General features: G+C 46.0%; 1 long non-coding RNA gene across 2 annotated transcripts in view; it reads left to right on the top strand.

Annotated features, from left to right (window-relative positions):
• The window catches only part of LOC131902258 (uncharacterized), a 30,457-nt gene that overhangs the window by 11,802 nt on the left and 5,647 nt on the right, over nt 1–13,008 (top strand). For both annotated transcript variants that reach the window (XR_009377039.1, XR_009377038.1), the window contains one exon: nt 3,313–3,423. This is a non-coding gene — a long non-coding RNA (uncharacterized LOC131902258). The remainder of the gene's footprint in view (nt 1–3,312; nt 3,424–13,008) is intronic.

The following is a 13,008-nucleotide window of genomic DNA, read 5'->3' on the forward strand; positions in this document are numbered from 1 at the left end:
GCAAGGAAGCCTTCAGAGGCCTGGGAGTGCCCGACTCTAAGTATGGAGACTCTTCTGCTCTGTGCTTTCCTTATGCGTGTTTCATCATCTTATGTTAACTGGCTTTCTTGGCATGATAGTAACGTGACTGCCAAACCTGAAGGGCTACACTTGAGAGAGAAATCCCAGACACAGGGTATTTGAATCAAAGTGATTAGCAAGCACCACACCCATGTGTATAGGGGCAGCACAAATTGGACTCAGTGGTTTATTAAAAAAAAAAAAAAAAAAAAAAAAAAAAAAAAAAAAAAAGACATTTTGTTGGTTAGTTTTATGTCACCGTGACACAAGCTAGAGTCATTTGGGAAGAGGGACTCCCAATTTAGAAAATGCCTCCATAACACTAGGCTGCATGGGCTGTAGACACGTTTGGCAGACAACGTTCTTTATTAATGATTGGTATGGGAGGAACTAGCTCACTGTGGGCGGTGCCACCTTGGGAAAGTGGTCAGGAGTTGTATGAGAAAGCAAAGTGAGCAAGCCAGTAGGCAGCATTTCTCCATGGCTTCTGCCTCAGTTTCTGCATCCAGCTTCCTCCTTTGAGTTCCTTCCCTGACTTTCCTTGGTGAAGGAGTATGACCTGAGAGTTGAAAACCGAAGTAACCCTTTCCTGCCCAAGCTGCTTTTGGTCATGTGTTTTATCACAGTATAAATGTTAACTAAGGCAGACATAAAGTTGGGAGGGGAGTGAAAAGGTGGGGAGGGAGACTTAGGAGGGGGAGAAGTGTGAGATGGATACGATCAAAATACACTGTACACATATATGACAACCTAAAAGAATTTATTTAAAATATTATATTTAAAACGATAAACTAGATAAGAGACAGAAGGACAGTTGAGTCATAGTTGGTAATCATTACTGAAGCCTGATATTAGCAGCATGGTTGTTTCCTATGCTGTTACATATATATTTTGGAACTTTTGTTGTAATTGTTTTGAGACAACATCTTGCTATTTACGCTGGCCTAGAACTCACAGAAGTCTGCCTGCCTCTGCCTCCCGAGTGTTGGGATTACAAGCACGTGCTGTCACACCAGCTTATTTGGGAAATTTTCTTTAGATTAAAGAAGTTCCTGAGAAGGAATCATGGCAGCGTCTCATGATAGGATATTGCCACCTCTCTCTACTGGGCTTCATTTCGTCAGACCATTCCAACGTGATGCTCCATGGATATCTGGAAATCACCATGACCAAAATCCAGCTCTCGATTCTCTCCTCTTTCTGACACATTCTCATCATCTACTCAGCCACGGAGCCAATATCTCTGAACCATTCTCCCTTGATCTTGTATCTTCCTGATCCCAGTATCAATTTTCCCACTGAAATGATTACCTGTCCCACCCTTGTTCCCTGCGGTCGGTCAACTTCCTATACCAAGGAGTCTCCCTCAGTGGCCTCGATGTCCAACCACCTCATATGACATTTCACAACTTTTTAGAACAACCCAGTCTTCTTTTCCTCATCCACTACCCATCTTCTGTAGTTTCTCCCATAATTAAAGGCACAAAGACCTCAAATTCTTCTAAAGTCAGACCAACTCTGGTCTTAAATGCTTCCTGCCACGTGAACACAAACACAGTGTTCTGCAGACGCTATTTCTCCCTTGTGAACACGTTGGCCTAATTGTATAAGCTGGATCTTAAACCCACCTCCTTTCTAGAAAACCTTCTCCGCTTCCTCAGCAGCAGCCGCCACTCCCTCTTTTGTGCTGTCGGAGACATCCTTTAGTGTGGCACGTCTAATACCATGCAGCAATTATCTTTTCACATTCCTATTCTCCTTCCCAGCAGAAGCTGGTTTAGTCACAAAGAACATATCTCCCTCACATAAAGCAGTGTGGAGATGACTTTAAAAATAAATCTGAAACGGTAAAAGGATAATGGTTTGTTTGACTATTGGGGACCCCCAGATTCTAGTTCCGTCAGCAATTGGAGATTCGGCATTGATTCAGAGAAAGGGAACTCTCTCCTGAGCAGTCTCTTCCTTATCCTGGTCTTCTGAACCCTTGGCTTCTGAAGTTCCTGCCACTTAGTTCAAGTCCTTTGAATCTCTCGGAGGACTCTGACTTCTGAAGCCAGCTCTTGCGTGCTTCAGTGACACACCTAGAATTCTTTTGAGAATTCCTCACGGGGCATGGCTTGGACTGGCCAAGCCTCTGGGCATGCTCCATCCTGCCCCAGTCTCTTTGGATCCATGGTGCTAGGGTTTTACACAGCATAAGGTGGGGCCTGAACAGAAGCAAAGTACCAAAAGGGATGAGTAAAGAGACAGGAACAGAACCAAGGGCGCAGCTGGTGTTGCCCAACAGCACAGTTTTCCTTAGCAAAGCTCACCGCCCATGCCGAAGAACAAAGGGTGTTCATATCCAGGGCCGGGACTGGCAAAGGAAGGGCAGATGATAGAGAAGGAAACCTTTCGGAAGCTCATTCTCCCCAGTCTTACCATAGTCACGTCATTTCAGATCAGTCCCTTTACTCTCCAAAGACATTCAATGTGAGTTTGTCCATTCGTCTTCCTGGCCACCCTCAGAATGTATTGATCTTTCTTGTCTATCATTTCTCTCCACAAAGTATTGTGAAAGTCCCAGACATGATTCACATTACTCCCCTGATAATATGTTGCTTAACATTTGATATTAGAGACTTTCATAAAGGTTACGCAAGGAAATGAAATAAAGCTTACCTCAGTAGATTTTCACGTGTAAACTCTCCAGTAAGTGCCACCAATGCTCTTTCTGATGTCATCGGAGATGGGAATGGTCAGAGATCTAGTTTTCTGCTCAGAAGAAATTGGGGGTGAGTTGGGAATTGGGGGGAACATGTGCAAATCTTCCTTCCTATATTGTTCATTCCAAAAGAAAAGACTGGAAAAATTAAAGGGGGGCCTTATTAACGGTTTATTAAAATTATATCTATCAGCATCTCCAAACAGTGGGAGTTTGTGATCGAGTCCACTGGAAACAGTAGCTATCTTAGTTACTCTGCTGTTGCTGTGATAAGCACCATGACCAAGGCAACTTACAGAAGGAAGTGTTTAATTTGGTCTTCAATTTTCAGATTTTGGAGTTTCATAGAGTTATAGTCCATGATGATAGAGCAAAGGCATAGTGGTAGGAACAGCTGAGCACTTACGTCATATTCACAAGTAGGAGACAGAGAGAACTAAATTCGAAAGGCACGGACTTTTGAAACCTCCAAGCCCTACCTGCTCTGTGATACACCTCTTAATCCTTCAAAGATAATGCCAGCCCTTCTGCTTCTGATTTTTTGGCAGTGTTAACCACTGAGTTGAGAACATGGCTGGATGAGCAGGGAAGACAGGAAGCTCAGGATGGGTACCTGGAATGGAGGGGCTACAGACCATCCCAGAAGCAATGTCTCCAAGGTAGGTGGAGTAGGAGTTGAAAGATACAGGGGAAAAAGCAGGCTGGTGTTCAAGATTTAAATGTTGAGGTTGCCTAGGGAGAGACCCAAGAGTGCAGATGCACATCTGCATGCCATCTGTGAAATGAGCTGTGAAAGCAAACTGCAGAGAAATGCACACACTTTCACACCATTCCCTTTTACAGTCAGCTCACGACAGCTCTTTTGAAATAAATAAATCTATACGAGTTCAGGGATCTGGGGGCTTTAATGGGCAACTGAACATGCAAATGGAAAGCATCGGGATCTAACAAGGATAGAGTCGGCAATTCCACAGCAGCAGTGATGTCATTGTGATAAGTCCTGCAGCTTTATGATTTGGTATTCCTGAGTTTTCCTCTTCTCATTATATTCTCACCAGGGAAAAGCTTTCCAGGCATGTCATCCCCTGATGGATCTGCAAAGAGCCTGAGATTTGGTGGGGCATGGAGACCAGTGTGTCTTGGAACTGCCAATTGGCTGAAAAGTTAAAAGACTATAAAGATACATGGACAGGCAGACAGACAGATAAAGAGGCACACAGACAGGTAGGCAGACAATGCCAAGCAGTTTTTTCCACTTATCAGAACTCGAGGCTTAATATTATTTCCTGTGGTCTCAGAAGTTAGTGGGATGTAAATTTTCTGACCTGTCTCTTTGCATAAAAGGTCCTTGACACTCTTTGGGGCACACCAGACTGGATCATTCCATAATTACTGCCTTGATCTGTCAAGTAGCATCAATTAACCAAGCTGCCTCTCACTTATTATCATAGTACCCATATTTACAGCGCTTGGCATACTCACGGTGCTCTTTAATCAAACTGTGTGTGGGCTCACAATCTAAGTCTCTCAACATATGAGGGACATCAGATGTGCCTGTTCACTGGACCTCCAAGATGGCTAAGGAAGGCATGGACCAGTTGTATAATGACAGCGTATAAGAATTATTTGGCACTTAGGAACCTAGTGGCTGATGAACATTCTCCCTGAAGCAGAAGTGATAGGTGACTGAGATGCTATGGCACTGGACTAGAGGCATATCATTGTCTAAAGGTCAAAAGTCTGAGGATAAGACTTGCACAATCAGGGTATCGAAGCAAGAGCTACCATTGACCTCCACTTATCTGCTAAGCAGCAGCACCTCAGGTTTCTTTGCTTTTTATTTTATTTGTTTGCTGTTTGTTTTTGGAAGTGAGGTCACGTGTAGCCCAGGCTGACCTCAAACTTGCTGTACTTCTGAGAATGACCCAATGATATTTTAACTGATCCTCCTACCTCTAATTCCCAAGTGCTGGGAGTACACATGTGTGCCACCACACCCAGTCTGTGGGGTGCTAGGGATTCAACACAGGGCTTTCTAAATGCTACTCAAGCGCCATACCAACTAGACTACATCCCCAGCCTCCTCCTGGCCTCTTGACTGAAGAGTGGGAAGGAGGGAGCCCTATCTGAATCTGGTCCACAAAGGCTCCAGTGAGACTCTGCCCGGATTCTGACAGTTTTATCTTCTGTGTGTGAATGCATGCACAGTGTTACACACTGACTCCTCAGCAGCCCCAAAGAAATCCTGACGCTAGACATATCGGCCAACTTTTCCAGTCATGTCCAACTTGACACGACTCTGCATGCAGCTATACTACAGGATTTTCCTCACATAGCCATCCTCACACCCGAGCAAGAGTCCATGAAGAAATGACATCTCTCTGCCATTCCCTGTCCAAACCCAAGGAACACAGGGGCTCCTCCTCGCCCCAGTAATTCTTTCTTGGTTTGCAAATCATAAACTGCACCCCTGGTGTTTGTTGTAGATTTGGAAATGATTTGGACATGGGTGCTGGATTTACTTTAAATGATTTCTGGATTACACACGAACCCAGATACATGTTAATTGTGTGGTATTTCCTTCTGTTGCTTTAATAGTGAATGCCAGACTTAAATCCTATGCTCTGTAATTAGATAAACTATCTTTTTTTGTATTTGTTATTTTGTTGTTGTTCTTGTTTTTACATCCCAACAGCAGTTTCCCTCCCTTCTCTCCTCCAAGTCCCTCCCCTCCTCCTCTGTTTCTCTTCAGAAAAGGGCAGGCCTCCTATGGATATCAACCAGCCATGGTATATCAAGTTGAGGTGAGACTAGGCACCTCTTCTTCTACTAGGACTGGACAAGGCAACCCGGTAGGAGGAAAGGATCCCAAAAGCAGGCAACAGAGTCAGAGACAGCCCCTGTTCCCACTGTTAGAAGTCCCACAAGAAGACCAAGCTACACAACTGTAACATATAAGCAGAGTGCCTAGGTCAGTCCCAAGCAGGCTCCCTGGTTGTTGGTTCAGTCTCTGTGAGCCTCTATGAGCCCAGGTTAGTTGATTCCGTGGGTTTTCTTGTGGTGTCCTTGACTCCTCTGGCTTCTATAATCCTTTCTCCCCATCTTCCAGAGGATTCCCCAAGCTCTGCCTAATGTTTGACTGTGGGTCTCTGCATTTGTTTCCATCGGTGGCTGAGTGAAGCCTCTCTGATGACCACTGGGCTAGGCACCAATCTATGAGTATAGCAGAATATCATTAGGAATCATTTCATTGACTTTTTCCCCCCAGTTATGTTTGGTTCTATCCCAGGTCTCTGGGCTATCCTGCCCTGGCCCTCCAGGCTGTGTCAGAGGTGAGCTCCCTCTCATGGTATGGATCTCAAACCAGACCAGTCATTGGTTGGCCACTCCCACAATTTCTGCTCCCGTTTTTACCCCAGCACATCTTGTAAGCAGGACAAACTGTAGGTGGAAGGTTTTGGGGCTGGCTTAGTGTCCCAGTCCCTTCACTGGAAAGTCTTGCCTCGTTACAGGAGATGGCAGGCTCAGGCTCTGTATCTCTCATTGCTAGGAGTCTTAGCTAGGGTCACCCTCATAGATTCCTGGGAGTTTCCATTGCTCTAGGATTCTAGCTCATCCCAGAGATGCCCTCTGATTCCACTGTCTCTCCCAGGACTCCCTCCATCCTCTCCCCCACCTGATCCCTACTGTTTCCATGCCCATCCCCGATCCAGACCCCTCCCCACCTCCACTGGAAATGTCTCTTCTATTCCTGCTTCACAGTGAGATTCATGAGTCTCCCCTTGAGCCTTCCTTGCTACTTAGCTTCCCTGGGTCTGGGAATTGCAGCATAGCTAACCTTTACTTTACAGCTAACATCCACTTATAAGTGAGTACATACCATGTTGGGCCTTCTGGGTCTGGGCTACTTCACTCAGGATGATCTTTTCTAGTTCCATCCACTTGCCAGTAAATTTCATGATGTCATTGTATTTAACAGCTGAGTAATACTCCATTGTGTATATGTACCACATTTTCTTTATCAGTTCTTCAGTTGAGGGACATGCAGTTTATTTCCAATTTCTGGCTATTAGGAATAAAGCTGCTGTGATCATAGCTGAGCAAGTGTTTTTGTGGTATGGTTGAGCATCCTTTGAGTATATGCCCAAGAGTGGTATCATTGAGTCTTGAAGTAGATTGATGCCCAATTTTCTGAGAAACTGTCATATTGACTTTCAAAGTGGCTGCACAAGTTTGCACTCCCCCCAGCAATGGAGGATTGCTTCACATCCTCTCCAGCATGAGCTGTCACTTGTGGTTTTGATCTTAACCATTCTGACAGGTGTAAGATGGAATCTCAGAGTCCTTTTGGTTTGCATTTCCCTGATGACTAAGAATGTTGAACTTTTCTTTTTTCTCAGCCATTTGAGATTCCTGTTGAGAATTCTCTGTTTAGGTCAGTACCTCATTTTTTAATTGAATCATTTGGGTTTTTTAATGTATAATTTCTTGAATTCCTTATATATTTTAGAGATCAGCCCTCTGTCAGATGTGGGGTTGCTGAAGATCTTTTCCCATTCTGTAGACTGCCATTTTGTCTTCTTTACCATGTCCTTTGCCTTACAGAAACTTTAGATAAACAATCTTAAAGGAAGACAACCTGTCCTGCAGTTCCCTCACAGAGCCCGCCATGATTTTGTACATGTCATTAGTCAGCAAAGTCCTTTGTATGTGTGCACATGTGTGCATGCATGTGAAGGCCAGAGGTCCACCTTCAGGTATCATTCAGAATGTTTTTTCTGTGTTTTCTGAGACAGGGACTCTCAGTGGGATCTGATGCTTGTTGATTCAACTAGGCCACTGGCCAGAGAGACCCAGAGGTCTGCCGGTCTCCACCTCCCCAGGGCTGCCACTAGAAGCATGCAGCATCATGCCTGGCATTTTACATAGGTGCTGGGCATTTAGTTCAGATATTCATGTTTCCAGGGCAAGCTCCTTACCAATTAAACATCTCTCTAACCCTGCAACATCTTTTTTTTTTAATGAGTGGCTAGCTCCTAATAGCTCACCTGAGTCCTCACTGCTGCTTGAAGTACGACCACACACAGGGTTGCACACACCAAGGTAATAGTTGAAGCCTACGTTTTCCTCGTTAGCCCGTTCAATCATCTCTTCCTCCACAATTTTCAGCAAACAATTGCTCGCGTAACTGATTAGCCAGGTGACAAAGTCCACGTCCCTCACCATATGCTCTGACGGTATTTGGATCTTGAGTGTCCCCAAAGTGCATGTGTTGCAGGCTTGGTCCCCAGAGTGGCACACTTAGGAATTGGTGGATCTTTTTAAGATGTGAGCCCTAGTGAGAGTCCTTCAGGTCACTGGGGGCTTATCCACAAAAGGAACTCCCACTTCCTGGCTATGACATCATTCTTGCCCCATCTGCTGCCTCATCTTAGAGGCCAATTTATCCTCTAAAACTATGAGCCAGAATAGACCTTTCCTCTCTATAAATTGATGGTCTCTGATGTTTGTTATAGTGATGTGAAGCCAAGTTGCACACTGTCTTCTCCTTTCTCTTCTTGCTTACACTGGACTGTGCAGGCATGATGCTACCTCTGGCCAAGCTGCCCCGCCCCTTCCCTGCACTGAAACATTTGTACCTCTCCAGCTCTCCTTCTCTTCCCATTCTCATGGGCAGTGCTTTTCAAGACCTCAAATGCCCCTCACTGGATCACTCTTCCCACCAAAATTTCTGTCTTCCATCCCAGAAAAGAATTGGCCTTCCCAAGGCCATGAGATGCATCCATGTTTCTCCCCTCCTCAACACAAACACCACCGATGTCTCTAAACCAAGCCTTGTTCTCATGTAATGGAAGTGTATTTGACCCAGGCTGGTATCCATCTCAAACTCAGAACATGTCATCATTTGGAAACAGTCTCTGAAGATTTAATTCAGAACAACTAGGCAAAATCACTGGAGATGTGTGGCCTACGGACGACGGTTGTGTACGAATCCAGCTGGACACGACGGCAACCATTTTACCACCACAACTGCCCCCAGACTAATCCTAGTTGCTTTTTCTCACAGGTTCTCAGCAAACTGTAACAGAGGCTCACAGTGAGGTGTGCACGGCGTGCTACAGCCACTGACCCTGCCTCCAGCGATGCACCCCGTTCTGACATTAGATAAAGATAAAGCAGGGGCATTTCAGCTTGGGTGAAATCAGTTTTGTCCCGGTCAGCATGTTCTGAGAAGGAAGGTCATGAGAAGAAAGCAGCAGAGGTGAACACTGCCTCTGTGTGCACCCAACCATCTGGGGATCCCCAGAAGCCAGGATCAGGCAAGGAGAACGATCTCTCTTAGGGCCTTGTTGGGAAGTCTGGCCCCGATAACTCTTCAACTTTAGGCTTGTGGCTTCTAGGCTCATGACAGAGTCAGTTTATCACCCATCAAAGCACCCAGTTTGTGGTGATTTCCTACTGTGCAGTGAAGAAATTAATGCAATCCACTTTATCCTCTTCCTCACCAAAAGCTCAAATAAACGCACAAGCCAAAGGTTAGGGTAGTACTCAGTGGATAGTGCTTGCCAAGCATGCATTAGCCCTGGGGGTGATCCTTGGCAACACACACACACACACACACACACACACACGCACACGCACACGCACACGCACATGCACACAGACATAGACACACACACCACCACCACCACCACCACCACCAGGACTTTTATTGAGCAATTAATATGTCTACTTGATCGCTAGTCTCACTAAAGATGACTCACCATCCAAATATGTACAGATGAGTTAATGACACAGAATGCTCCTTGAAGACTCTAAGCCCAGTAAGTAATGGGGGCCAGGTGGGCCAACCAGATTCCTGAGTCCAAACTCTTTGCTGGGATCTCTAGTACCTCGTGGTATGGCTTTCATTTTGTTGAACATGTTCTTTCTAAGTGGTGATGGATCTTTTAATACTTAACTCAAATGTCTTGGGCTGTGTATGTAGCTCAGGCAGTAGAGTGTCTGACTGCATGCACGAGGCCCTAGGTTCAGCCCTCAGTGCTGCATAAGCCATGAATGGTGGCCTATACCTTTAATCCCCAAATTTAGGAGGTAGAGAAAGGAGGATCAAAAGTTCAAGGTCATGCTCAGCTGCATAGCAAGTTGAAAGACACCCTCGGATATATGACACCCGTCCTCAAAAATGATTGATTTATGTTCCAACTTTTCACGTCTGATTTGTTGACCCTCTCCAACTTGCAAATCATTTTGTTTGTTTGTTTTAAGGCAGGCTTCACAAGGTAGCTTGGGCTCGCCTTGAACTTTTGGTCCTCCTGCCTGAGCCTCAGGAATGCTAGGGAAACAAATGTGAGCCACCATGTTGGAATGCAGCCCTCCTCTCCTGCTTCTTTTCCTTCTTTTCTCTCCATCCCCTCTACTTCCTTCCCTTTTCTTCACCTCTGCTGTGGCCCCCAGAGCCTTCCTTTACCCCCACGACTCCAACCATCACTTGTTCCATAACTTGCCTATACCTCACACACATTGTATGTGGGCTTCCAACCAGCCTAGTCATCTTCTTCTTCTTCTTCTTCTTCTTCTTCTTCTTCTTCTTCTTCTTCTTCTTCTTCTTCTTCTTCTTCTTCTTCATGAACACCCCCTAAGTGTCCTTCAGTGACCTCACACATACTATTGACTCTACAATGCATTCTAGGTTTGCTCTGCTCATGGGACCATTTCTTCCCAGAAACCAGTAGCACCAAGGCTCAAGGTTACCTTTACTCCCTTCCCCCTTCTCCCAAGTCAGCTTCTGAACCTTTCCAATCTATCTGACGCAATCTCCGGCAAATCTCTCTGTGTGTCCACCCTGTTATCTACTGAGTCCGACTCTCATTGTCCTCTCTCTTGGTTTGCTGCATCATCGCAGCCCTCTTATCTGTGATGGTTCCTGTTTGTAATCCACCCCTTCACATTATTGCTTTGTCTCTGAAAGGGACATTACTTCCTCAAAGAGACAACCAGGTGGCTCCAGGCCTGGAGGAGCCCACCTGATGTTTCCTCATTCCTTTGTAACTAGTGCCCCAGGCCCTGCCTAGGCTTACACATACCTTCCCCTAAGCCTTCTCTAGAACAGGTTCTCAACCTCTTGCGTCACTGTTCCTCCCTCCAGCTGTTCCAGATGTTTTCTCCTTAGTCCATCCTCCCTGTGTACTTGTAATAGCCCAGGTGTGCTGGAACTGTACTTAGCGTTCTATGGCACTTTGGAAAACCATCAACCCTGTAGCTTCTAAGTTTCTCTGGCTTCTCCAAAGTCAGATTTAACACTATGAGATGCCACGTCACTCCCACCTGTATGACCGTGGAGAATTATTCAACCTCCCCAGTCTCCTGAGTTCCCTGTTTGGGCAGCCGAGACCTTTATTGAGGCCCCTTCACCATCCACCTCTACTTCTGCCTGGGTGTTTCTCTTCCTTTTGTGCCACAGATGTTGCTGCCAACAGCCCTCCCTGGAGAACTTCCTGCCTGCCAGCCTCCTAAAGAGCATGTTATGGCAGTACCTTGCCCTGCCTGGCACAGAGGCAGGCCCCATGAAGGGGAGTTGCTTTGTACTTTTTGTTAGGCACTCTGGATGCTTTTCTCTGCTCTGGGGTGCCTCTGCTGATGCCTTTCTTTCCAAGATGTGGAGTGGAAGCTTCTTGGCACTGTGTGGCACACTCTCCATGAGCCCCTCTTAGCAGTGACCTCTCTGTGCTGGCACGGGTAGGCATGAATGGTTGTTGGTTCGCTCTCTCATCCAGAGTCAGAATACCTTTGTTTCCAGAGTCCAGACTCCACCCCATTGTGTTTATGACAGCCCGTGGAGCTCATTTGAAGACGCACCGTTGCTTGAGTCTGTCGAAGACTTACTAGCAAAGGCTGCGAACAGTGAGCATTTGAACGTGGGGCTACTATTTCTAATGCCTGGGAATAAACAACTATTCCTGTGGATCATGGAAACTGACTTAGTTGACAGGAAGTACTTGGTGACTCTCAGGGAGTAGCCTACAAGGGTTTGTGGCGGTGAGTTTCTTAGGGAACTCACATCACTCAGCCTTATGTCCTTCCTCCAGAGACTGGCTTAGGAAGTTTTGGTACCCAGAGCCACTGGGTTGAGAACTCTTGGATACCGAGACAGTTGAGCTAATGAGCATGGACCATCCTTCCCTTCTTGTGGCCTTCCCTTCCGTGACAAGGGCACAAAGAAGCTTGTGCAGGGGGATGGCAGGAAGGTGACGTTTGTCCATTTGCTTACTCAATGAGGGGAGGCTCCAGGAAGTGTAGAGATTGAAGCTGAGAGAGTCGAGTTTCCACAGTAATTGCTGACAGGAATGACTGTCTCCAACAGAAAGGCTTGCTTAGAACAAAGGTCACACTCTGTAAGACAGAAATACGCTGACAGGTTTCCGCATCATGGACTATGGGCACTTCAGCCTTTCGGTCTTCTGTCATTAAAAACATTCTGTGACTACAGGAATTGAAGCCGTGGGTGGGGGGTAGGGATTGGAGGTGGCATCAGCAAGATTAGCATATAAAAGAAGACTTGGAACCCATTTCCCAGCTGGGCTGCAGCTAACAGAGTATGTCTTTTAAAAAAAGCCCTTGAGATACAAACACAGGGAAAACGGGTGCCTGTAAAAGGTCATGAGCCTCATGGACGTGTGTGTGTGTGTGTGTGTGTGTGTGTGTGTGTGTGTGTTTCTCAGCTATTCCTGGGAAGATGTGGACAAATCTCTACTCACCCAGACAGGGAACCAATGAAAGACTAAAGTAAAAAAAAAAAAAAAAAAATGCCGAAGTCTTACTTGATGAGTTTTATTGAGGTTCCTTATAGGACTATGGGGAAGAGGTTACCCAAATGACCTAAAGACAGCTGCATCACCAAAAGCCACCCCCCCCACACACACACACACACACACGCACACATACACTGGCATGGTGGCTCACAAAAGCCAGAAACCTGAAGCTCAACGCTTGACAACCTGAAGAGCATCACTTCTGGGCAACTCAGTCTCTGCCTCTTCCAGGCAACTCAGCTGCTCTAGGCCTGCTCTACAGCAGCTTGGTTTGTTTGACCATGTCCGTCAGAAGTCCTTACAGCTTATAGATGCTTAGGGAAGGAGGGGCCCAACGGATCTGCTCAGTTTTAGGGACTTCCTGAAGCCTTTGAGTTTCTTACTTCTTGAGCTGAACCAGGTCCCCTGCAGGAGGTAATGCTCTGGCTCCTT

Source organism: Peromyscus eremicus, chromosome 1 (assembly GCF_949786415.1).
Source record: "Peromyscus eremicus chromosome 1, PerEre_H2_v1, whole genome shotgun sequence".
NCBI classification, from domain to species: domain Eukaryota; kingdom Metazoa; phylum Chordata; class Mammalia; order Rodentia; family Cricetidae; genus Peromyscus; species Peromyscus eremicus.